Below are 26,158 nucleotides of genomic sequence, written 5' to 3'. Positions count from 1 at the left end.
TGCAGAAAACCCCTACCATACATATCATCTTAACTTTACACCAAACAAAGCATAGAAGAAACTTGCCTCCAATCTGTCCGGGGAGCATAGGGGCAGTGTAAACAATCCAGCACCATAGTTTAACAGCCTTTTGCAACCTAATCAGGCAAGTGAGGTGGGGGTTTGGGCAAACTGTCAGCTTACAGCCAATTCCACATACCTCTGTCCCCCAAAAATCTAAACTCCAAAACGCCTGTTTGGTCCCTAACAGGCACATATTTTTCTGGAATACCATAGGGCGCACCTGGAAATCTTCTAGGGCGCACACTTTGAGAACCACTACATTATGGCTTGGGGAGGACAGGAAGAAAGAGATGCATTCTGTTTTTCCCTACTCTACCTCCTTCTCTTTCACTTACTCAGAGACAGCTGGACTGACTGTCATCATTCTACCTAGAAACCCTAAGAAGTTATTTAGGAATCAATAATATAGTACTTGCGAGCACACTTTGGCAGCACATAGACCGAAACACAGGGTTGTTCTGAAGGACCTACAAGTTGTAAATGATTGTAGGAACCCCAGCCGAGGCCTGGGCGGGTTATGGATTATCCCCCTGTGCTCTAACACAGTGGTCCTCAATATTTTTTGGGCCACGGACCGGTTTAAAGTCAGAAAATATTTTCACGGACCAGCCTTTAGGGTGGGACAGATAAATGTATCACGTGACCAAGACAAGCGTCAAGAGTCTTAGACGGATTTTAACAGAGGGAATCTGGTCATTTAAAAAAAATAAAACATTATTCAGACTTAAATATAAATAAAACGGAAATAATGTAAATTATTTACTCTTTCTCTGCAGACCGGTTCCAAATGGCCACAGACCAGTACCGGTCCGCGGCCCAGGGGTTGGGGACCACTGCTCTAACACACAGCCTGGAGTATTATGCTAATGACCATGCCAAAAGCAAAAATAAAGTTCATACTTTTTAAGCTTTGCTCAGGAGAGGTTTTTATTTTCATCATTATTTTTTCTACGTTGAAAGCATTTAAGACTTACACAAACACTGCGAGTACAGTATGAAGAGCTTTTGTTTTCCTAGACCATTTTCTAGACCATTTGAGAGTAAGTTGCTGGCATGATGGTCTTGGCCCTGAGCCAGGCAGACAGGGGAGCCTCATACGACTTGTTCTTAAACACACGGGAAGATGTGAGTGAGAAGCCTCAGGAAGGAGTGGAGGGATCTCGGAGGGCAGCTGAAGGGCCAGTGAGTGTCTCGTGGTCGCCGCTGCCTGGGTTTCACCTGCAGCCCACGGTAACATGATTAACATCCGAGGATGGTCTCCAACTGAGGTCCTCTTCAATTCTGTTCTCTCTAACCATATGTTAATCTTGAAGCACTTAATGTGCCAGGTCAGAAACTTTCGCCAAAATCCTACCAGAGGAAGCTGCAATAGGTGCTTACCATGCAATAGGTTCTTCATGGCATGGCCCTAAAGTCCTCTGGGCAGGCCTCAGTTTCCTTATCTGTGAATGGGATGACAAGCAGACCTACCTCACAGGAAGGATTTCCGTGAGTTACGATACGTAAAGAACTTAGAGCAGTGTACGTGCCGGTGTAAGTGTCACCCATGGTTATCAAATGCCAGCTTACTTCCAACCCAGCCACTCAGCCCCCTAGACACCCTCTCTGGGCTCCACCACTGCCAGGCTCTTCCTCTCCGGAAACAGCCCGACACCAATCTCTCAGCGCGCGTCCTCCCCACGCTTCCAAGTCCAGCTCACACTTATCAACTCGACACGGCCTTTCCTGCTTCCCTGGAAGGAAGGGTTCTCTCCTCCCACCGAGAGCCCCGGGCGGGTCTCCCTCGCCGTTTCATGTTATGGTCACTATAATCATGCCTCAAACGAGAGGAAAAATAAAAGGGTTTGGCATATTGCAAAGTGCTAGGCAGATGTGGCTCTGATAATAACGGTATCTTCTTATCCCCACCGCAGTACCGTGAGCTGCAGCGGGGCAGGGGTCACGTGTGTTATCTTTGTTTCTCCCAAAGTGCTTTGTACAATAAAATTTGTGAGGAAATTTTTTCAATGGAGGAGTAAATGATTAATATTGTAGGGTAGTTAGCTTATCAGATGGGTTTCCCAGGGAGAGGTCACTGAGGGAACGCAAAGCGTGACGCAAACATGTCGATGGAAGGAGGGGCGTATTTTCAGGCCGTGGGTGTGTTGCAGGCAGGCAGGCTATGCAGGAGGCCACGCGGAGAGCTCTGGGAGGCCACCGGCTGGCAGGGCAGGAAGATGTTCAGCATCTCCTCTCTAAAGGTTTCTCCTACACCTTCTTTTCAACTCAAATCAGGAACCTGCTCTAGGCTTTGCTTCCCACCCTCTGTTTCAAACTTCCCTCTCATCAAGTTTTCCTGAGTTCATTCTGTGTCAGTTACAGTTCTTAGTCGCAAGTAACAGAAATATGTCTTGCCCAACCAAAAGAAATTTTTTTTTTTTTTGTATTTTTCTGAAGCTGGAAACGGGGAGAGACAGTCAGACAGACTTCCGCACGCGCCCGACCGGGATCCACCTGGCACGCCCACCAGGGGCGACGCTCTGCCACGACCAGAGCCACTCTAGCGCCTGGGGCAGAGGCCAAGGAGCCATCCCCAGCGCCCGGGCCATCTTTGCTCCAATGGAGCCTTGGCTGCGGGAGGGGAAGAGAGAGACAGAGAGGAAGGAGAGGGGGGGTGGAGTAGCAAATGGGTGCTTCTCCTATGTGCCCTGGCCGGGAATCAAACTCAGGTCCCCCGCACGCCAGGCCGACGCTCTACCGCTGAGCCAACCGGCCAGGGCCAGAACCAAAAGAAAATTTAAGGGAAGAACAGTTGGGGGACAACAAGAACGGAAGCTAGCCACCAGGCTTGGAAAAAGACAGGATTAAAGAGAGCTCTAGCAGTCTGGGCATCAGGACCCACAGCAACCACCATGGTGCAGGAGAAGCCTAGGTACAGAAGGTCCTCCTAGTTGTCTCCTGTACGTCCTCATCCCACCTGCCAAGCCAAAGCCCAGGAGAGAGAGACTGTTGGCCAGGCCAGGTCACGTGCTCATGCCAGGCTGCAGGGGGAGAGGAAGTGGCCCTTGGGCTTCTATCGAGGAACTGATTCCTTGAAAGGAAATCTGGGTGCTGTTGAGAAGAGGAACCAGATGCTAACAAGCTCAATTACCAAGAACAGCCACCACACTGCGCTTTTAGATCTGTGCCCTGATTCTCCTTTCCAGCCTAGCCTTTTGGGAGGACAACTATTTGTACAGCTTGCTGGTGTTTTGATTCTACCTCTCTCTCTTTTAAATTCTTTTATTGATTGATTTTAGAGACAGAGGCAAGGATAAATAGATAGATAGAAAGAGAGAAAGAGAGAGAGGAACAGAGATCTGCTCTTGTATGTGCCCTGACCGGGGATCGAACCGGCAACCTCTCTATGCTTCAGGATAAAGCTCTAAACAACCAAGCCATCCAGCCATGGCATTCTACTTCTCTTTTAAGAGGTTGCCTTTCTTTCCTGGTGGCATGTGATGCTCCCTGTGAGCAAAGGCTGCCATGCTCCATGCTACTGGGATGCCCAGGCCCAGGTCCAGTGTCCTATGCCCATGCTTATCAGTAGAAGTGACAGAGATAAGACACAGTGCCTGGTGGCCTGTGCCCTAGCGCTCAGGGCGCTGGAAGGTCACAGTGGAGAGAGGGTGAGAAGCAAAGAGAATCACAGGTAGCCCTGCAGTCACGCTATTCCACATGGTGCTGAGGGGAGCAGGAGGAGGCACGAAGAGCCATGCGCATTTCAAGGTGTGTTTTCTGGAACTGCTGTCTGCAGCAGGGTCTGAGGCCAAAGGAACAGCGGAGAGCTGGGGGAGACGTTCCTGGAGAAGTCCTCCTCATTCACAAATGATGACACCAGACAGGTAGAGTCCCCTTTCTGTCACAGCTTTCTGTCACCTGCAGTGACACCTGGAACTGTGGGGGGCCATCATGGGTCATAAGGAGATAAACCTGAGGATAAGACCCTACTTCCCAAGGAGCCTACTCCCCGCAGATAAGAAAAGAAGGGGTCAGATTAGATCTTGATGATGTTGCTGGGATGCTTCATTAATGAACTTTGAAATTTAGAATGTGCTCCAGACTTTCATATACATCAGATCATCATTTCGTTACTGCTAGTAGTGGTGCTTTCTGTTACAGCCGAAATCATCCTACCTGACACAGCCTTCTAGCTACTACTTCGGGCACTGAACACATTCTGAGACCCTCGCTGACACCATCTAACCTTGGAGCCCACAGCAGGAATTTCTCCCCCACACACACAAAGGGGAGGAGCTTTCTGCAGCTGCCTACTTCACAGGAGTCTCAGGCCAGCCCTCCACCCCCTCCTTATCCTTTGTCTTTCTGGACAAGCTTCAAGTAATTTGGGGTCCTAGATATTGGGGAATTACCATAGCAATGATTAGGGATTCACTTCAGGAATAAGGAAATATAATTACAGTCCCATCGCAGCTTGTTTCCATGACAACAGGGGTAATTGCAATCGATCAGCACTTTTCTTCCTAAACAGATCCGTGAGTCTCATTCAAATGAAATGCTAAAGAGCAATTAGCTATCCTCATCAAACAAACTAGAGCTGCTGAAAGAGACTGGAGTCGCATCAAATTCCGTGTGGCATCTCGGAGGCTCATCCCCAACTTGAGTATTCGATGAATTTATATGGTACCCAACAGGCTACACAGAGTACCCACGTACCTAATAATTACAACAGACACAGGATACATCATAAAAAATTCAAGGGAGAGGAGAAAGCTTAGAACCTTAAAACAGAGACACTTAGAACTGCAAGCCAAAGGTTCCTGTCCTCTAGCCTCCAGGCTGAGTCCTACGTCACACAGGACAAGCCATCATCCAACTTGCTTCTAAAGCTCTGCCAGGACTCTGGGGGCTTCGTGCTCCCTGTGCTACTCCTCCACGGCCCCACCTGGACAGGCACCTTTTCATAAACATGTTTAGCCATCATCTGAATCAACTAAAGTCTTAGTTTATGCTCTGGAGATAGAAAACTAGTTGTCAACCTCCTCTTTATCTCAGTTAATATTACCCTGCATTTGTAAAGTGCTATCTTAGAACAGAGTATAATGTCACATGCTTTTGTTGTTGTTGTCATAATAATCCTGGGAGATAGCATATCCATGTAACACATAAATGAGCTGGCTTGGCAAAGGGCACACTGCTCACGAGTGAAAACACCTGCACTCACAAGTGGACCCTGGCTCCTGATCTCTTCTCTCCCACATACTGGATCTTCAACAACGCTGTCACTGATTCATCTACCCCCTTTCCCCCTAGACTTATACAGCCCCCCTTTATTAATTCTCCTGCTTAGTCCCTAATTTTTATTCATTTAGTGGTTTCTGTACCTCTTCTCTAGTCCCTGTTCAATTTCGGCACATGCCGGGTTTCTGCGGGTCGAAGACAACAAGACCAAGTAAGATAAGACCTTCCTGACTTCATCTTCTGGCCAGCAGAAGGCCGAGTGGCCTCCGGCACACACTGGTGGTTAGGGAGCCTGAGCGTCTCTATAAATTCAATAGTCACATGTGGTCTCATTACACCAGCCGTGTAATTCTCCTTTTCCAGCAGGTCAGAGGGACAGCGAGAAACTAAAGGCTAAATCCAGACAAACACTGACTTGTCCAGTGGGAAGAGTCCAGCGGTAAAAAGCACAGTATTCATGTACTCATTCATTGAACGATTACTGAATGCCTGCTGTGTGCCAGGCACTGCTCTAGACGCTAGAAGCACAGTGAAAGGCAAGCTGTACAGGCTTATCCTTCTGGCAAGGGAAAGGAAGCTCTGAGAACAATGGCCCAGGCTGAGGGAGGCGGAGAAAGCTTGTTCCACCGAGGAAGGCACATTTGTACAACAAAAAATGAAGGATGACAATGCATTAGCTGGAAGGAGGTAAGAATAAGGGGTGGGGTTGTTCTAGACAAGGGGATTACCATGTGCAAAACCAGCTAACTTGGATTCTAACCACTCTAACACTAATAGCACTGTGACCTCTGAGTCTCAGTCTCCCCGTTTGTAAACTGAAGGTATTAGATCAGGACTAGACATTGCCTTCAACCTTCAACACTGATGCGTGTGTGTCCACTGAATAAGGGTATCAGGTTAGAGCAGGATTTATATTCGCTTTGGGGGGGGGGCAGTGGAGTGCATGAGGTCAACCACAGGCACATAGTTTAAGTAGGCAGTTTCGGACATGACCTGTCTCTCTTTCCGCATCTCCTCTCTCCACTCGGGTTCCCCACCTGCCAGCCAGCCATGTAGCAGCTCAAGGCCCGTCAGCAAACAGGAGCAGCTGTCGGCCCTTCCAAGCTGGCCTGCTCTACTCCGCAGTGATGTCTTACTTCAGCATGGCGCCTTTTTGTTCCATCTCAAACTTTCACCTCCTCTTATAGGGCTTTTGGGGAAGAAAATAAGCCCCTACTCTCCCCTACCAACATCACCTCAGCCAGACATGATCTTTCCGATGCCACATTCATTTCCTTTCTAAAAACATCTTAAGAAATGTAATTTACATACAATAAAATTCAGCCTTTTAAAGGTACATTTCAATGATTTTTAGTACAGTCACAGAATTGTGCAACCATCATAACCACCTAAGTTTAGGAGATATTTTATCATACAATAGGCAGTCTTGTTTAACTGGCATCTGTCGATTAGCATAACATTTTCAAAGTTTATTCATGTCTTAACAAGGATCAGGATTTCATTCTTTTTTAATCCCAAATAATATTCCATTGTATGGATATATATATACACCACATTGTATCCATCCATTCATCTTTTGATGGACATTTGCATTGTTTCAACTTTTTGGCTATTATGAATAATGCTGCTGTGAACATTTGTGTACAAGTTTTTGTGTGGACATCTGCTTTCATTTCTTTTGGGTTTATACCTAGGAGTCGAACTGCTGGGTCATATGGGACCTATGCTTAACATTTCAGGGAACTCTCCAACTGTTGTCCAAGGCAGCTGTAGCATTTTACGTTCCTACCAGCAATGTAAGAGGGCTTCAATTTCTCTACCTCTTCACCCTTACTACTGAATTTGAAGTGATATCTCATTGTGCTTTGATTTGCATTTTTCTAATGGCTAATGATGTTGAGCAAGTGCGTTTTCATATGTTAATGGAAATTTTTATATCTTTGGAGAGATGTCTATTCAAATCCTTTGCCCATTTTTAAAACTTTTCTTTTTTTGGGGGGGGTCTTTTTATATTAAGTTATAAGAATACTTTATTCTGGATATAGTCTTACCAGATAAGTCATATGCAAATGTTTTCTTCCATTCTGAGAATTATCTTTTCATTTATGGTATTGTTAGTACAAAAGTTATTTTTGATGAAGTCCAATTTATCAATTTTTCTTTTGTAACTTATGCTTTTTGGTACCTAAGAAATCCTTTCCTAATCCAAGGTCATGAATTTGCTCCTTTGTTTTCTTCCAAGAGGTTTATAATTTTAGATCTTCCATTTAGATGTTATCCATTTTGAGTTCATTTTTGTGAATGGTATAAGAAAAGGGTCCAACTTTATTCGCTTGTATGTGGCTATCCAATTGCCCCAGCACTATCTGTTGAAAAGTCTATTCTTTGTCCATTGACTCGTCTTGGTACTCTTATTAAAAATCAGCAGACCACAAATGTGAGGGTTTATTTTTGGAACTCTCAATTCAAATCCATTGATCTATATAGCCACGACCACATTGTTTAGATTACTGTAGCGTCATAGCAAGTTTTTAACTCAGGATGTGTGAGCCTTTCAAGGTTGCTTCAGCTATTCTGGGTCCTTTGCATTTCCACCTGAGTTTTAGGACCCACATGTCAATTTCTGCAGAAAAGGCAGGTAAGTTTCGATAGGGACTATAATGAATCTGTAGATCAATTTGGGTAGTACTGCCATCTAAATATTAAGTTTTCTGATCCATCTATTACAGATACTTTCCATCTGTTTAGAGCTTCTTTAATTTCTTTTTTTTTTTGAGTACATACTTAAGTAACTTTTTAAAAATTAATTAATTAATTTATTTTGACAGAGACAGAGAGAGAGTTAGAGAGAGGGACAGATAGGGACAGACAGACAGGAAGGGACAGAGATGAGAAGCATCAATTCTTCGTTGTGGCACCCTAGTTGTTCATTGATTGCTTTCTCATATGTTCCTTGACCAGCGGGGGTGGGGGGCTATAGCAGAGTGAGTGATCCCTTGCTTAAGTCAGTGACCTTTGGGCTTAAGTCAGCGACCATGGGTTCATGTCTATGATCTCATGCTCGAGCCAGTAACCCCATGCTCATGCTGGTGAGCCCGCACTCAAACCTGGTGAGCCCACGCTCCAGCAGCGACCTCAGGGCTTTGAACCTCGGTCCTCGGCATCCCAGTCTGATACTCTATGCATTGCACCACTGCCTAGTCAGACTTTGTTAAATTTATTCCTAAGTATTTTATTCCTTTTGATGCTATTGAAAATGAAATTGTTTTCCTAAGTTCATTTTTGGATAGATTATTGCTAGTGAATAGAAATACAACTGAACAACAAAAACTCCTATTGTGTACCCTGCAACCTTGACCAACCTTGTTTATTAGTCTAATAGTTCTTTAAGTGGATTCTTTAGAATTTTCTACATATAAGATCATGGCATATGTAAATAAAGATAGTTTTACTTTTTCCCTTGCAAGTTTGATGTTTTTTATTTCTTTTTCTTGCCTAATTGTCCTAGCTTTAACTTACACTATAGTACAATACAATATTGAAGAGATATATTATTCCTCGTCTTAAGGAGAACACATTTATTTCTTTCACCCTTAAGTATATTAGCTCTGAATTTTCTGTAGCTGCCTTTTGTTTCTTTCAATACTTTTTTTTTTTTTTTTTTTTTTTTTTTTTACAGAGACAGAGAGAGTCAGAGAGAGGGATAGATAGGGACAGACAGACAGGAACGGAGAGAGGTGAGAAGCATCAATCATCAGTTTTTTGTTGCAACACCTTAGTTGTTCATTGATTGCTTTCTCATATGTGCCTTGACTGTGGGCCTTCAGCAGATCAAGTAACCCCTTGCGCAAGCCAGGGACCTTGGGTCCAAGCTGGTGAGCTTTTGTTCAAACCAGATGAGCCCGCGCTCAAGCTGGCGACCTCGGGGTCTCGAACCTGGGTCCTCAGCATCCCAGTCCGAAGCTCTATCCACTGTGCCACCACCTGGTCAGGCTCTTTCAATACTTTTAAAACTATTTTTATTGATTGGTTTTAGAGAGAGGGAAAGAGAGAGAAACACTGGTTTGTTGTTTTACTTATTTATGCCTTCATTGGTTGATTCTTCTATGTGCCCTAACTAGGACTGAACCTGCAACCCTGCAATCTTGGAGTATCAGGGCAATGCTCTAAACCAACTGAGCTACCTGGCCAGGGAGTAGCTGCCTTTTATTTATTTATATATTTATGTATTTTAGTGAGAGAGAGAGAGAGAAAGAGAAAAAGAGGGAGGGAGGGACAGACAGGAAGGGAGAGAAATAAGAGCATCAACTTGTTGTAGCACTTTAGTTGTTCATTGATTGTTTCACATACGTGCCTTGACCAGGGTGTGTGGGGCTCCAGCCGAGCTAGTGACCCCTTGCTTAAGCCACTGACCTTAGGCTCAAGCCAGCGACCATAGATATGACTCCATGCTCAAGCTGGTGAGCCCATGCTCAAACCAGATGAGCCCAGCTCACGCCAGTGAGGGGTTTTGAACCTGGGTCCTCAGCATGCCAGGTCGATGCTCTAGCCACTGCGCCAACACCTGGTCAGGCGGTAGCTACTTTTTATTAAGCTGAAGATGTTCCCTTCAATTCTATTTGGGTGTTTTTATCATGAAGGGTTTGGGATTTTGTCAAATGCTTTTTCTGCTTCTATTGAGATGATCATGTGCTTTTTGTCCTTTATTTTATTAATATGGTGGGTTATATAGAATGATTTTGGTATGTTAAACTAACCTTGTCGTCCTGGGATAAATCCCACTTGATCATGGTGTATAATTCTTTTTAATATTGCTGGATTCAGTTTGCTAGAATTTGTTGAGGATTTTTATATCATTTTCCATAAAGGATACTGGTCTGCAGTTTTTTGTCTTTGCCTGGTTTTTGTATTAGGGTAACACTGGCATCCTAGAGTTGAAAAGTCCCCTCCCATTCTATTTGCCATATTCATTCTTACATGGAAGTCTCTGCTCCTGCCATTCTGGATCTGAATGTCTGTGCCTTGTCTCTTAGCCACTCCAAATCCTGCCCATCATTTGGAGCCAGCTGAAGGATTCCTGATTCCTGATTCCAGACCCCCTCCTGACAGCTCCAGTCCCGGAGTGACTCACTGCCCTGGGAGCCCCTTCGGTTCTCACCATGGCTTACAGACGGCCAGTCACCCCAAAGCGCTGCAGCTGTGTAAGCTCCAGCAGATGCTGGGAAGGAGGCAGAGGCTGGAAGCAGGCCGAGTGCAGTCCCAGTGAGCAGGAGAGCCTCAGGCAGGCAGCGCAAAGCAGGAAGACACCTGAGCCTGGTGAGTCGGGACCAGCAAGACAACCGAGGGCCATGCAGCCGGCTGCCTAGGAAGGCTGCAGCAGAACAGTGGAAGGTTAAGAATGGACTCTTCACCGCGTGAATAGTGGTTCAGCAATTTACCAGCGAGTCAATCTCTGGCCTCAGTTTTCTCATCTTTGAAAAGGGGATAATAATGCCAATTTCTGAGTGTCTTGATAAATATTCAGTGAGTTTGTCTAAACGAAGCATGCGGTATTAAGTTCAATAAGTGGCCGCTTGAATATATACTACAGGATATTCTCTGGGAAAAAAGGGTTTGTGGTTAACACAACCTTGGAAACGCTCTACACCACATCCTTCTTCTTGCAGATTCCTAGGGCACATTAGCATAGTGAAGGCTCTCAAAAGTCCTATGTCAAGGATCCTATTTAATTTGTTTTGGCCCAGAATTTCCCAAACCGATTTGCCAGAACGACCCTTTCTCCCTTTTTAAATGTAACATCCATTTAACACACTTTGGGAAACACAACATTAGTTGATTTTAATTAATAAAGGAAGTCACATTAAGTTGTTAAAAATGGATCAAGCTTTACTGTTTTGCTTTTCCCACAGGCATGTATAATTTAAAAGCAGCAGCCTAGGAGAAATGAAGGCTTTTGACCCAGAGAAAGAACAGGATGCTTTAAAAGCCCGAAGGAAATGAGAAATTTCAGGCAGAAGGAGCAGATCAATAATGAACTATTTTTGGCTAGGAAGACATTTCTAGAATTACAGATTCTTGGAGTTAAAGTTCAGCTCCTTTAAATTCCCACTAGCGCCCAAATTCCCCTTCATCACCCCGGACCCCTGCTGGCACACGCTCTGTCTTCCCATTTTTACGCAGCTTTAGTAATGAGGAAATTCTCCCTCACATTGGGCTAAAATCTGCCTCCTGAAAACCTTTACTCAAGATCATGTTAACGGATTTTGTGTGTCGGTGAAGGCTGTCCATTTGGGAGATGGCAAATAGAATATGCAGAAATTTTGTGAATCATTACGTGGTGTAAAGTAACAAATCCACTGATGGAGCAGCGAACTGAAAGTAAGAATTGTTGGAAACAACATCTTCCATTTTCTCCATCCATAAACAGGACAAATAATCAGAAGTTCAGCTACACTATAAGCAATAAATGTAATGTTTACTTTGTTGGGTGGACTCATATGGTAAGTGTCAATTTCCTAGGAGAAAGGCAGAATACATTTTTAAAGACTTCTATAGTCCCATCTTTTTTCATTTTAAAAGTATTTAAGGCCCTGCCTGGTTGGCTTAGTGGTAGAGCATCCACCTGGAGTGTGGATGTCCCGGGTTTGATTCCAGGTCAGGGCATACAGGAGAAGCAACCATCTGCTTCTCCACCCCTCCCCCTTCTCTCTCTCTCTCTCTTTTCCTCTGGTAGCCATGGCTCAACTGGTTTGAGTGCATCGGCCCCGGGCACTTAGGATGGCTCCATAGAGCCTTCACCTCAGGTGCTAAAAATAGCTCAGTTACAAGCATGGCCCCAGATGGGCAGAGCATTGACCCCAGACAGGGGTTGCCAGGTGGATCCCAACCAAGGTATATGTGGGAGTCTGTCTCTCTGTCTCCCCTCCTCTCACTAAGAAAAAGAAGGAAAAACATATATATTAAAAGAGGCATTTTAAAAAACTCTTTTTCCAAAGATTATCCTTCTAGCTTCATCATAAAGATAAGTTTTAATTAAAATATAGCACGTTTCATAAATGTAGGTTTGTCACCAAGAGACAATAATAAGAACAGGTGACAGACATAATCTATATTTTATAGAAATGTAGCTGTTTGATCCCAAGGCTTTGTAAAACTTAAAACCTAAAGGAAGTGTCAAGGGGCAAAGGGATAGAACCTAAATGACAAGGGAACAGCCAGGGTCCAGGCATAGCTCAGTAAGCCATCAGGGACTGGGCAAACCCACGACAAGGAAGAGCCGTGTTTTCACAGGACAGACCTTCCAAAGAAGAAATTTCTAACAGCTTTGCCATAACTAGGAAAAAGATGCTCATATGAATATACATGAACTTTGCTTTTTTAATGTCTACCCAAGAACCCCCAGCTTTTCCTGACAGAATGCCAAGATCTTTTATTGGAATTCTTTTTTTCCCCCAATTAATATTTGGAAAACTTCTCCCTCCTACCCGAGTTAGGCCAAAAAGGATGTTTACTCCCTGGAACTGAATGAGAACGACATGATAAAGACAGAAAATGTTTGGCCTTCTCTTCTGAGAACCAGCCTCCAGATCAGCGTCTCCTTGGGCAAGTCCATTGTTGCGGTTCTTGTTCCATTGTTTCTAACACTGCCTCGGTTCCCATCTATTCTCAAGCCCAGCTCTTCAGGCTCCTATACATTCTCTGAGCTCACTCTATCTGTCCAATAAATAAATAAATAAATAAATAAATAAATAAATAAAGTCCCCCCCCCCCAAAAAAAAAAAAAGAAGCAAAAAGAAGAACTTTCTACACTTAGTCCCATTTTGCATCAAACAACTTGGTGACATTTTCATATCTGTACCTCATTCTGATACTGTGATGCAAAAAGGTTCAACTGAAGAAACCGAAGTGAAATCAAAACTGACTCAGGTTGGACGATGCTCAATGATGACCAGTCCTGGCATCCGAGCCACTGGGGGAGCTCCATGCTAGCTTGTGTTCGCCCTCCAGGAAAATACTTTCCTTCAGTTAACTTTGACAGTTTTCCTGCTAGAGACGCTGGAAAGCAAATACCGGTCTGTGCAGGAAAAGGGCCTGTATCGGGACTAACACTGCCAGTGAGCACTGGCCAAGCTTACACACTCTGCTTGCCTGAGGATTTTGCAACTTGTGCTCAACTGTGGTTCCTATTAGAATTTGCTTATTGACACACACCACGGAGGATGTTTTCATCCCTGTCCTTGAAATATAGTAAGAATATCATAGATTACATCATCTATTCCTTCAACATGTACTATAGGACATCACATGGTCGATAGATTCTTAGAAACTGCAAATTTAAGTGAAACAACACATACGGAGACCAACTGTATTACAGACTGATATAAACAAGAGATAACATCCATATTTCTGGTCACAAAAACAGCACTAAGCTCCTAAATAAAGGTCCCAAACACTTCTAACATTAAACATTGAAATAAATGTGAGCTATACAGACATTTTTAAAAAATTAACAACAATGAGTAAAATCATCCTTTTCCAACCCATTTATTCCAGCTCAGGGTGGTGGGTGGATAGAGCCTATTCCTGCAGCTCAGGGTACAAAGCAGGACGCAGCCCTGGACAAGACGCTATTCTATCAAAGGGCTACTCACAGCCACACTCACACCCACACCCACTCAGACTGAAGACACGCCAGTTCCCCTGGGGTGTGCGTCTTTGGGAGTCCCTGGGGGAAACCCACACAGACCTGGGGAAAGGTGTAAACTCCATACACACAGCGGCCTGATGAGGCACCTCTAGTTTTTCCTGGTCAATGTTATAATGAAACGATGTTGAAGGGAACGTTACCCAAGCTCTCGCTGTACCCTATCAGGGCAATTTACATGGTGCCAGGCACTCAGAGCAGACATTTCTGAGCGCCTAAGATGAGGGTGAATAAAACCTGGTCCCTCACTTCACAGAACTAGCAGTCGAGTGAGAGACAGACAAGCAAATCAATAATTCCATACAAGGTGACAAGTGCCAGCTAGTGCCAGGCACGTGGTGCTAGGAAAATGCAGGCAGGGGCGAGCAAATCAGATAGGGGGTGGGGGTGGGGAGCAGGGTGGGCAAGGGCTTCTCAGAGGAGCTGCCTGCTAGGCGGGCAGCAGCAGGACTGAGCCATCTCTGACTCTGACTCCGATTCCCAGCGCTCAGGTGAGAAACTACCTTCGGACCCTGTTTCTTTGAGTTCCTTACACTGTCCCGGTCAGATTTCGTGCCTGCGTTTGCTCTGAGAAAGGGAGGCAGAGGGAGAGAGGAGCACAGGATAGACAGAGCAGAGGTTGAAAGCTCCCTGCAGACAGGTTCTGGAAGCTGCTGGAGATGGCCGGGGGGATGACAGGTGACATGAGTTTAACATCTGATCAGTGACCACCCTTTCTCTTTGCCAAACAAGGAGACACAGAAATGAGGTCTTCACTCCTGGGAAACTTGCTGAGCCAAGCCAATGCCACGCTGCCTCCTACCACCGGTGAGGGCAGCAAAATGAAGGCACAACCTCTGTGCTGTCCTGGAAAGCGAGGCCATCCTCCTTCACCAACTCCCCAAGGTGACTTCCCCACAGGACACACCCAGTGCCCCAAGTCCTCCACCTCCCCAGAGAGGGAACACATCTATGATTCGGCTCCTGCCTCTTGCCTCCTGCCTCCTGCGGGATCCCACTCCCCACCCGGAACTCCGCCAAAATATTAAAAAAAAAAAGAGAGAGAGGTGTGAGTTATTACCTTAGACTGTCTTCCAGGGTCTCCTCATCGGAAGAGAAGGTGCCATTGCTGATGCTCTGGGGAGAGTGACTGTGCCTTCCTGCTGACACCTCCCGGGAGAACACAGCGTCTTTCTTTTTCCTTTTGCCAAACAACTTCTTAAAAGGCTGGAATTTGCCTCCCTTCTTCTTGTCTGTGGATTACAAGATAAATAGTCGCTGCAGTTTGACAGGGCTGCACCTCCGAGCCTGAGAGCAAATTACAGCCGAGCTGCCTACAGCCCGGGAGCCAGCCGGGGCAAAGGGCAGCCATGGGAGTGAATGCGCGGCCAAGCCCCGTGCCAGGAATGCCCGGCCGCCCCTGTCTGCACACAGCAGGCGCAGACAAGCCAACAGCGCGGCCAGTCTTCTGCCGCCCGGGCTCCCAAGAAGCACCTGGGCGCCACATGAAGGGGTTGCAAGCTTCATGGGGGTTGGCACAGCACCCCCTTGTACTTGCCACACAAAGAGAGCGTCTGCTTTCTGTAACAAAGCAGATGGCCTGTGCCCTTCTCCACGGAAGAAGTTGAGAGCAACACGTAAGCCAGACAGTTGTTTAAGAAAATTTGTGTATGTATGTATATCATCTCTTCTGAGAGTCACTCTGGTTTAGCCTTTAGACAACAGAAGAAAACTGTTAACTTGGTATAAACTTTGGCCCCCAATTCCCTCCATCCCTGTATATTTCTAGTTTCCCTCTCTTGTCTCCTTTTCAAACTACTATAGAGAGCTCCAAAGGAATTGCTATGAACATCCTTCCATACATCACTTCATCCAGTCAGGACCCAGGCTCACGGCCAGCGTGCCCTACAGATATTTCCGGTCAAGCTTTCAGTTAGGGTTCTGCAGACACAAATTCCTTCATATCACACCACTCCCATCTCGGAAAAGAAAGTATAAATCACCCCACACCAGAAGCATCTTCTCAGATCTTTTCTTTAAGAAGTTTTAAAGAACCACTTACCCAGTGGTCAGCTTTCTTAAATTATTTAACCCTTACTATGCATCACTGCTCTGAGAATTTTACAACTATGAACTCAATCCTTGCTCCAATTCTCTACGGTAGATACTATTAACACCCTCATTTTACAGATGAGAGGCCTGAGGCACAGAGAGATTAAATAACTTGTCTCTGTCATGGGAATCATCTTTGAAGCTGGAGTCAGGAGCTTCAAGGGAAAAGGAAAGTTGAAAATGTACACAATATGTATAGAGAAATACCTGTACAAAACACGAAGGTATGGGCCCCCAACTTACTATCAGAGCGCCCTAGAACTTTGCTGGCCAGAGTCTGCAGAGAGATCTGGGTATAAAAATGAGGTTAATGATGTTCAAGGTAGTCATCTCATTTCCTCTGGGGATCTTTAGTGCTGGCCTTTTGAAGAGAAAATCCGAAGTGAGGAAGAAGTGTTTCAAACCGCTTTGCCTTCAGCAGTGGCATCAAACAGTGAGGATGCAGATAAAATAATCACCGATTACAAGAAGACATAGATTGGGATCCTTAGCACAGGTGCAAACAGACCTTCAAGCTTCGGCGGTCCCTGAAACAATGCTGGATTATGTCACTTGTGAAAGGAAAGCAGACTTCTAACATACGAGGCGCCTCCCATACCCAAGGCTTTGAGCTAGGCACAAATATATATATATATATATATATTTTTTATGTGCCTTGACTGCGGGCCTTCAGCAGACCAAGTAACCCCTTGCTTGAGTCAGCGACGTTGGGCTCAAGCTGGTGAGCTTTTTGCTCAAACCAGATGAGCCCTCGCTCAAGCTGGCGACCTCGGGGTCTCAAACCTGGGTCTTTTGCATCCCAGTCCGATGCTCTATCCACTGCACCACTGCCTGGTCAGGCCAATTGAAATTATATTGTTAAAAAATGGTAAAAAAAAAAAAATCAGAAGGTTTGATTTCAGAGTGTGCGTATACTTTCAGTAGTTACTTATTTAGGAGTACAAGCCCAAGGTTTTCATGACACCTACTTTGGTTCTTAGGAGTAAAAAATCTCCAATGGATCATTTTGAAAAATTATCACTAGTGGATTTTGAAGACCACCAAAGAACATTAGGCAAGTGTTAAAAGAACTGACCTTATGTAAAAGGTCAGTTAATTTATGTAAAAATTAATTAAACATTTTAAATTTAAAAATTTCTGGAAGGAGTCACAGGTATCATTGCATTATTATATAATTGTTCTTTGGCACTGACTGATAAAATAAGTGAATATTTTCTCTATGTTTGTCCAAGGCTTCAAATATGTAAATGACTCCATTATTGTAAACGGTCATCATTATAAATGGTCAAATAGCAATTTATGCTACATTTCACTTATTTCTGAGATAAATTCTTCCTTTCTGCCTTTGTATCAGTTGCCTTTTTCCCACTGCAGAAACATCTATCCCAAATTCTCTAATCACAAATATTCTAAAACACCATAGCAAAATTCTAAAAACACCAGTTATGACATCATTACTCCCAGCCTGGGCCCACTAATCCAGCTTTTAAGCTAACTGGAGAATTTTAGATTATGTCAAAATTTGACAGGGGGGAAAAAAAACAGCATAACTTGCTTTACAGTCCAGGCGGATTTGGTGGTGTTCAGTTAAGCTGGAACCAAGGGAGTTAACTACTCTTGAACAGGTTACTTGTGGATTCAACTAACGGTGACATAATCAGTCAAGAAGGCTGACGACGCCCTTGGAATTGCCTCGGAGTCCAGAATGGTGGCAGCCACCGTATAAAGTATTTGTTAGATTGGTCATATGCATCGTTGGGGGAGACAGTGAACAGGACCTGGAGAGAGTTGGATACAAACACAGGGATGGGACACAAACCGCCTTGGGAAGGACGCCGGGACACAGAAGCCTTAACTCGGAGGACTCGGTGGGCTGCACGCAAGCTCAGAACGGCCGCCTTCAGGGAGGTGAGAGCTCTCACCTGTGGAGCTGGCCCCTGTGAGGACTGCTTGTGAACCACGCACTCCACCTTGTGCTGTACGTTTTATGGGCAGTGACTTGGCACAGACACATACATATCATCCTGGAAGATGTGCCGAAGTCCGGATATCAGGGAGCATTCTCCCCAGAAGTACTTGGGCAGGGCTGTTTCAGCAGCGCCTCAGTGATTATCAGGAAGGTACAGGAACAGTAAAACCCACCTGCACTGCCCATCCAGCAGCCACACCTCACACAACAAGAGAAAGGGCTTCCGAGTCCCAAGGTCACCAGACTCTCCGGAGCAGGGTCAGAACACAGAGGTTTACCAGTATGCTCCCAAGCCAGGGTCTGGTCACCTCAGTTGTCAAAAGTCATTTCCTGCTTCCTTGTTTTCAAAATCAAGAATACACTTTCCTGTCAGAACTCTCTTTACATGTTAAATACAATTTAAAAGTTTATCTTTATGATATGTTTACTGTGGACTGTGACAATTTATTAATTTTCCAGGGTTAACTTTATGAAAAGTCCTAGGAACTACACTTAGGCTTACCCTAAATTCAGACAGCACACTGTGATTCAGCAGCACCAACAGGAAGTGAAACTTGATAAATCAGAGGAGTTAATCCTCTTACTTACTTGACCCCCCAATTTTAATCTCAAAGTTCAGTATATATATAAAAAAACAACAAGTGGACCTGGCCAGTTGGCTCAGTGGTAGAGCATTGGCCCGGCGTGTGGAAGTCCCAGGTTTGATTCCCGGCCAGGGCACACAGGAGAAGCGCCCATCTGCTTCTCCACCCCTCCCCCTCTCCTTCCTCTCTGTCTCTCTCTTCCCCTCCCGCAGCCAAGGCTCCATTGGAGCAAAGTTAGCCGGGGCGCTGAGGATGGCTCCATGGTCTCCGCCTCAGGTGCTAGAATGGCTCCGGCTGCAACAGAGCGACACCCCAGATGGGCAGACCATCGCCCCCTGGTGGACATGCTGGGTGGATCCCCATCAGGCGCATGCAGGAGTCTGTCTGTCTGCCTCCCCACTTCTAACTTTGGAAAAAAAGAACATACAAAATGCCCCCCCCCCCAAAAAAAAAAACAAGTACCTAAATTTTAGGAAACATTTGCAATTCTATACCATGACAATTATGAAAACCTGAGCAGTGTCTATAAATATGCATTAAATAAACTATTTTGTGATTAATTAATGATTTGGGGGCTGTATTGAGTCTGTCTCCACAGAATCAACTGGATTAGGTGCACAGTCCTCACTAGCAGCTATTTTCTTGACAAATAACACCAGCAAGTTTTGTGATTATTTTTGTACACATGGGGCCTAAAAGATCAAAGCAATTTTAACAATGCAGTTAAACAGAGCGCTTCTGCAATGCTAATGTAAAATACTCCCAAATACAACTGCCAGGTAGAGGGAGTATCATTTAGCAAAGTTTTCTCCAAAATTAAGAGTATTTGAGATGGCACTGTAGAATTTTACAACACAAATGTACTTTTCTTAGGTGGTTGGTGCAGTGGGGAGAAGCGGAAAGGGGGAAGGAAGAAATGTTCCTTCTATTAAATTGTCTTTATAATTGGCTGCAGCTCTAACCAGTTAGGGGTTAAGTATATGGGACCCAGAGATAAGAATAGTTTTGGCCCAAATCCTGATCCCATCTCTTACTGGTTATGAAACATCTGCTTACCAGCCTCTCTGGAAATGTACCATCTTAAGATGTAAGACTGACTTTATTGGGGTGCCACGTTGTCTTAATATTTCATCATTTCTGTGTTGTAATTTCTCACACGAAAGAACCTATATGCGCATATATACTTCCTTCAGAGATCATGGTAATGTTCATTCTCTAAGTACTGAAATGAATTAACTTATTTTCATCATCCAATAATTTCTTTAGGAGACTTTTTTCATTAAAAATAGCGCTCATTATCCATTACTTCATGGATATAATTATATACTGTTTTCTGGCTGCATCATCATAATTGCTAGTTTACAGAGAAGATTCTAAAAATTAAAGATCACTGGGCAAGTCAAGCAAATCTGATTTATTTTCCATTTGTCATAAGGATGCAACTCTTACATTCTCATTTCTAAACTTAAAATAATAAAGGCACACAAGTTGTCTTCACTGGATTATTTATATGGTGCTACTCCCAACGAGAAACAGGTTCCTAGCCTAGTTCATCTGGTGCATCACTCACGTTTTAGCCTGCGGCTTCTCAGACTGCTCTGTGTGTTGATAGCAGGTTCTTATGCCAAGACCAGTACATTTGAGAATCCAGGTAAAATAAAGTTAAATATGTCTCTTTACCATGGGACTTTTCAGAGTCCTTAGTATATTGATGTCATTATTGCTCTCTGAAAGAGCAGACAATATGTAGTGCTTCCAAAACTTGTTTGGCCATGGGAACTTGACTTTCTAGACATCCATTATGACTAGTGTTCCACTGAACATATGCTGGGAAAAGCTTTTCTTCCTTTCCTCCCTCCCTCCCTCCCTCCCCTCTCCCTCTTTCCCTCCCTGCATCCTTCCATCCCTCCATCCCTCTCTCCCTTTCTTCTTCCTTTTAGTTGGGGCGGGGGAGAGATGAGAAGCATCAACTCCTAGTTGCATCACTTTAGTTGTTCACTCACTGCTTCTCATACACGCCTGACTGGGAGGTTCAATCATGCCAGCAACCTTGGGCTCAGGCCAGTGACCACGGGATCATGTCAATGATCCCATGCTCAAACTGGCGACCCTGCGCTCAAGCCAATGATCCTGCACTCAAGGCAGCAACCCCGTGCTTAAGCTGGATGAGCCTCCACTCAAGCCGGCGACCTCAGGGTTTTGAGTCTGGGACTCAGCATCCCTCGTCAACTCTCTCTCCACATTCTTCTCAATGTGATGAAATTCTATTCAAAGACCTAGGTCCTTGAAGTTTTTCCCAAGTCCCCAAGCTTAGTGATAATCACACCTCCCTCTGGCTTCCGTGCCCTTTGCTCATGCTTCTGTTGTGCCACACCATGTGTCAGCAGCTGAACTGTGTCCCCAAGAAGTCATATGTTGAAGTCCTGAGCCCTAAGTATCTCAGAATGTGGCTGTACAGGAGTCCTCAGGTAATGACAGTCTTAACATACAACGTTTTGAGTTTACCACGCTCACTCCCATAAAAACTTTAAAAACTGAGACGCGAGTGTTTTGGCTTACACCATTAGCATCATACTGATAAACTATGTGGACAAATTAGTTTGGCTATGGCAGCAGAAGATTACACAGTAACGTGGCCTTTGAGTGAGGGAGTTGGCGTCCCCCAGTACGCTTACCTGTGCCATTTTGGACTGTTAAAAACGCAAGTGTCCTGTTTGTGTTTTTATGTTCTAGATTATGACTTTACAACTGTGTTAGGATAGGCAAGTGACTTAGGCTAGGGTGTGTTTTGACTTACTCCAAAATTTGGGTTACATCACTGTCGTAGGAATGGAACTGGGTCATAACCCACGGACCCCCTGTATTTAGAGAATGGATCTTTAAAGAGATAATTAAGGTAAACTAAGTGGGCCCTAAACTATATGACTAGTGTCCTTATAAGAAGACATGAGGACAAAGACACGTACAGAGGCAGGACACTGAGGGACACGGGGAGAAGATGGCCATCTACAAGCCAAGAAAAGAGGCCTCAGAAGACACTGATGACACTGATTTTAGACTTCTGTGGCCCTTTGTTATGCAGCCCCAGCAAACCACTACACCACATCAGAGCTGTCTGACACTGAAGAGATCACTTCGGACTGCTGTTTCATGCCTTTGTGCCTTCACACCTTTAAACATGTTCTTCTCTACCTGCAATGGCTTTCTCCGTTTGCCTAGAGAACATCTAACCATCTCCCTGAACACCTTCCAGGTGTACCTTCTCTTGAAAGACATCCTTGAACACTCAGGCCAGAAGGGGCGACGCCCTCTTCAGTTCTCCGTCTGTGCACGTACAGACATCTACTGCAACAGCACAGAACATGCTCCAGCTCTGAGCCCACGAGTTCCCTGGGTCCGGGGACTCAGCTTTGTCGATGCTGCCTCTACAGCACCCATCATAATGCCCGACACAGTGCAGATGCACATTAATATCAATCTGATGTTCCCTACCCCTTAGATAGGTTTTAGAAATCAGAGTTTTTCAGGGTGTACAAAAGTATATTTAGACTCCAGTGGGGGCCATGACAACACTGTATAACCAAATGCAGTATTTCTGGAAAACATCACTATTCACCTTGAGTTTTGTTACCAAATGAACTTGTGCCAAACTTACAAAGGACTCAGGGGATGGTGATCTCTTTACACAGTACAGACATTCCTGTAATCACACTTGCTTTGAAAATGCAAATTTGTTCCAATGTGATGGATCTATGCTATCTCATCCATGAGAAACACCGGGTGAATGCAGAATATTGCACCCAGATGAACTGAGGTGTGTAGAAACACACAAAATTCACACACTCATATATACCTCAAATATGTACCAGTTACCCCAGATGGCCGCCTGTTATGAGATACAGCCACACACGTGGTGTTACAGCTTATGACCCAGTTCGGATAACCCTCTTCCCACCGGCTCACAAGCTGTCACCCTCCAATGGTTTCCTCATTTCACAAGCAGACTTCCAAGTCTTTTTCAAGGCAAGGTGCTGTATTTGTTGTAGTATTTATGAATTTCATTACTATTTAACATGTAAAACTGCTATATATATTTTTTTTTTCTTTTTCTTTTTTTTTTTTTTCTGAAGCTGGAAACGGGGAGAGATAGACAGACTCCCGCATGCACCCGACCGGGATCCACCCGGCACGCCCACCAGGGGCGACGCTCTGCCCACCAGGGGGAGATGCTCTGCCCCTCCGGGGCATCGCTCTGTTGCGACCAGAGCCACTCTAGCGCCTGGGCAGAGGCTGAGGAGCCATCCCCAGCGCCAGGGCCATCTTTGCTCCAATGGAGCCTTGCTGCGGGAGGGGAAGAGAGAGACAGAGAGGAAGGAGAGGGGGAGGGGTGGAGAAGCAGATGGGCACTTCTCCTGTGTGCCCTGGCCAGGAATCGAACCCGGGACTTCCACACGCCAGGCCGGCGCTCTACCACTGAGCCAACCGGCCAGGGCCTAAAACTGCTATATTTTTAAAGTTAGGTTATTATCCTTTTAAAATGTCACTGATAAAGTTATCTTATATTGTGCTATTATCCCAGTTCTTCCATTAGCCCTTGGTTTCATTTTGTGGTTTGTGTAACATGTTGATTTTTAGCAATGCATATGTCACATTATAGCAGAACTGTCTATATCTAAATAGAACCCACTGAAATATGTTTGGTCTACATGCAGTATGTTAGGTCCATACAAGGACCTATCAATTAAAATGACCTGGCTGTTTCTTGGGCCCTCTATTTCTTGAAGCCACATCAATTTTTAATTTTTCTAGTGTTTTCCACTGGTCTATCTCAGAATCCCCTTTTATATGTTTCACATATAAAAGACACAGTATTTAGAAATAGTAACAGAGGCAGATAGGACTTTTGTTTTTTGGCTCAACGACCTTGTTTTCCCACTCTTTCATGCCACCAACAGAAGGGGGTGTAGGGTGTGGGGCTGACCATAGAACAGTAAGGTTTCACATGTCACACTTTTAGCCTCCATCAGGTCTCACCTGTGGCTTGGGGAACTCACAGAAAGACAAGGTTGTACAACCCCAGAATTTTTCTTTTGGTAGCCGACAATTGGTCACATTGCACGTTTCAAGGTTACAGAGCCCCCCACCCCCAAACATGGGGCAGGAGCAGACAATTCTTGCTCAGAGCTTCACAGTAAAGCCAGAGCAAGTGTTCCAGAAGCTGACCTCAGGAGGCAACCTCTGGAAGCACGCACCCAAGGGACTCCAGACAACCCTTCACTCTGGGGCCTTTAGGGCTCATTTTAGGTCCTCCTTCTTGGGCATCAGAAAGCCTTTTCTGGACCGCAGAGGGAGGGATGTGCAGCTCAGACGGCTAAGGTGGGCGGGTGGGGAAGCGGAGGAGGAAAGCGGTCCCTTCGGACCCCAGCAGAGGTAGACTATGGAAGGCGAAGGGTTCAAGTCAGGAAAGGCCATTTTCTGGGGTCTGCCCTCTTTCTCCGGTTAAAAACGAAAGCCCGTGATGATGAAGATTATGAGGAGAAGGAAGATTAAAGCCGTGTCTCGGGTCTCGTCCCAGCCGAAGCCCTTCTTAGCCCGATCCTCCTGCTGCTTGTGAGGGGCCTCATGCCGGCCCTCGGGCGGCGTTCGCGCTCCAGCTGTCCGCAGTGCGCCTGGCAGAAGGCGTCAAAGCTGAACGTAGTGCGGTTGGTGCCTGTCGCCGCCTGACCACGGTCGTGGGGCCGAGCGGCGGGCGGCGGGGTGTGAGGTGCGGAGTCTGCTAAGGGAGTCTGGAGGGCTGGACGCCAGGTCCGCGCAGGTCCACATGCTGAGTAGGCCGTGGTCATACTTGCGGCGCAGGGTGGCACTGCCCAGCGCCACGTGTGCCTGGGAGATACGGTCACACTTGCAGTGCAGGGTGGCACTGCCCAGCGCCACGTGTGCCTGGGAGATACGGTCATACTTGTGGCGGAGATGGCACTGCCCAGCACCACGCGTGCCTGGGAGATACGGTCACACTTGCAGTGCAGGGTGGCACTGCCCAGCGCCACGTGTGCCTGGGAGATACGGTCACACTTGCGGCGCAGGGTGGCACTGCCCAGCACCACGCGTGCCTGGGAGATACGGTCACACTTGCGGCGCAGGGTGGCACTGCCCAGCGCCGCGTGTGTTTGGGAGATACGGTCACACTTGCGGCGCAGGGTGGCACTGCCCAGAACCACGCGTGCCTGGGAGATACGGTCACACTTGCGGCGCAGGGTGGCACTGCCCAGCGCCACGCGTGCCTGGGAGATACGGTCACACTTGCGGCGCAGGGTGGCACTGCCCAGCACCACGCGTGCCTGGGAGACACGGTCACACTTGCGGCGCAGGGTGGCACTGCCCAGCACCACGCGTGCCTGGGAGACACGCGTAAAGCTCGGCAGCCCCGGCGCTCCCGGAGTTGCGGTCCGGGTGGTAGAGGAAGCTTTGCCGGTAGTAGGCTGCCTGGATTTGCGCCTGCGTGGCCGTGGAGGGGACGCCGAGCATCTCATACAGCGGGTGCGTGAGTACGGGCCGTTGCCCCGAGAAGTCCTCGCTTCTAGGCCCAGGGATGGTATTCGGCTTTGTGGAGTCCCCCGAGTCTGCCATAACCTCCACAGTAACAGCCGCGGCAACCTCAAATTGTGCTTGGCAGCCATCCTGAATCGCAGATAGGACTTTTAATGAAAAGACTCCGCGTTCGGCCACATTTCTTCCACATACTAGATGATGTGTGGGTGCTGACTTTTTTCACTGCCCATTTCTGCCACTTGAATTTCGGAGGGTGCTGTGAATCACTGGCCAACTCTGAGTAAAACATCATGGCGGGCAAGCTGCCTGCTACCTGGACTGGCACACTAACTTAGTGCAGACGCAAACCATCGCAACCAAGGAGAGCCCGAGGAGGCTGAACACATTGAGTTCATTTCAGTTCAACACACTGAACACCCAACACCTGTAGGATTGGTGCGGGCCTGGCTGACAGCACTGATGGATACAACAGTCTATAGGGACACCTGAGGCTGTACTGACCAGGGTTTAATCATAGAAGCAGAACCAGTAGGAGAGGGAGGGAGGCCGTGTGTGTGTGTGTGTGTGTGTGTGTGTGTGTATGTGTGTATTTCATATATATTAGGAAATTGACTGCAGGAATTGGTTAAGGAATTGGCTGAGCAGGCCTGAAACGCACAGAGCAAGTCAGCGGGGAGGGCAGGCTGGAGATCGTAGGCACGAGTTGAAACGGCTGTTCCCAGGCGGACTTGCTCCTGTTAGGGCCGCCTCAGCCATATTTTTAATTTACTGAATCAGGCCCACTCAGATTATCTTGAAAAATCTCCCTTACTTAAATCAACAAATTATGGGCTTTAATTACTTCTGTAAAATACCTTCAGAGCAACAGCTCAATTAAGTAATATTTGTGTTTGATTTTTAAATATGGGGACTATAGCCTAGCCAAGTAGATGACACATCAGAATGATCATTACATTCTACCCTTTGTCACCTTGGCGT

The 26,158-nt window shown here is 46.0% G+C and overlaps 1 protein-coding gene and 1 pseudogene across 4 annotated transcripts in view; both read right to left on the bottom strand.

Annotated features, from left to right (window-relative positions):
- CRACD (capping protein inhibiting regulator of actin dynamics) overlaps positions 1–26,158 on the bottom strand; it is a 270,250-nt gene that overhangs the window by 40,031 nt on the left and 204,061 nt on the right. For all 4 annotated transcript variants that reach the window (XM_066385545.1, XM_066385548.1, XM_066385546.1 and 1 more), the window contains one exon: positions 15,048–15,219. The gene's annotated coding sequence lies outside the window, so the exon portion shown is untranslated. The remainder of the gene's footprint in view (positions 1–15,047; positions 15,220–26,158) is intronic.
- Positions 23,838–25,308, bottom strand: LOC136406259 (dnaJ homolog subfamily C member 30, mitochondrial-like; annotated as a pseudogene).

This window comes from Saccopteryx leptura, chromosome 5, assembly GCF_036850995.1.
Source record: "Saccopteryx leptura isolate mSacLep1 chromosome 5, mSacLep1_pri_phased_curated, whole genome shotgun sequence".
NCBI classification, from domain to species: Eukaryota; Metazoa; Chordata; class Mammalia; order Chiroptera; family Emballonuridae; genus Saccopteryx; species Saccopteryx leptura.
The sequence above is the reverse complement of the archived record's forward strand: the minus strand, read 5'-3'. Positions and strand labels throughout refer to the sequence as shown.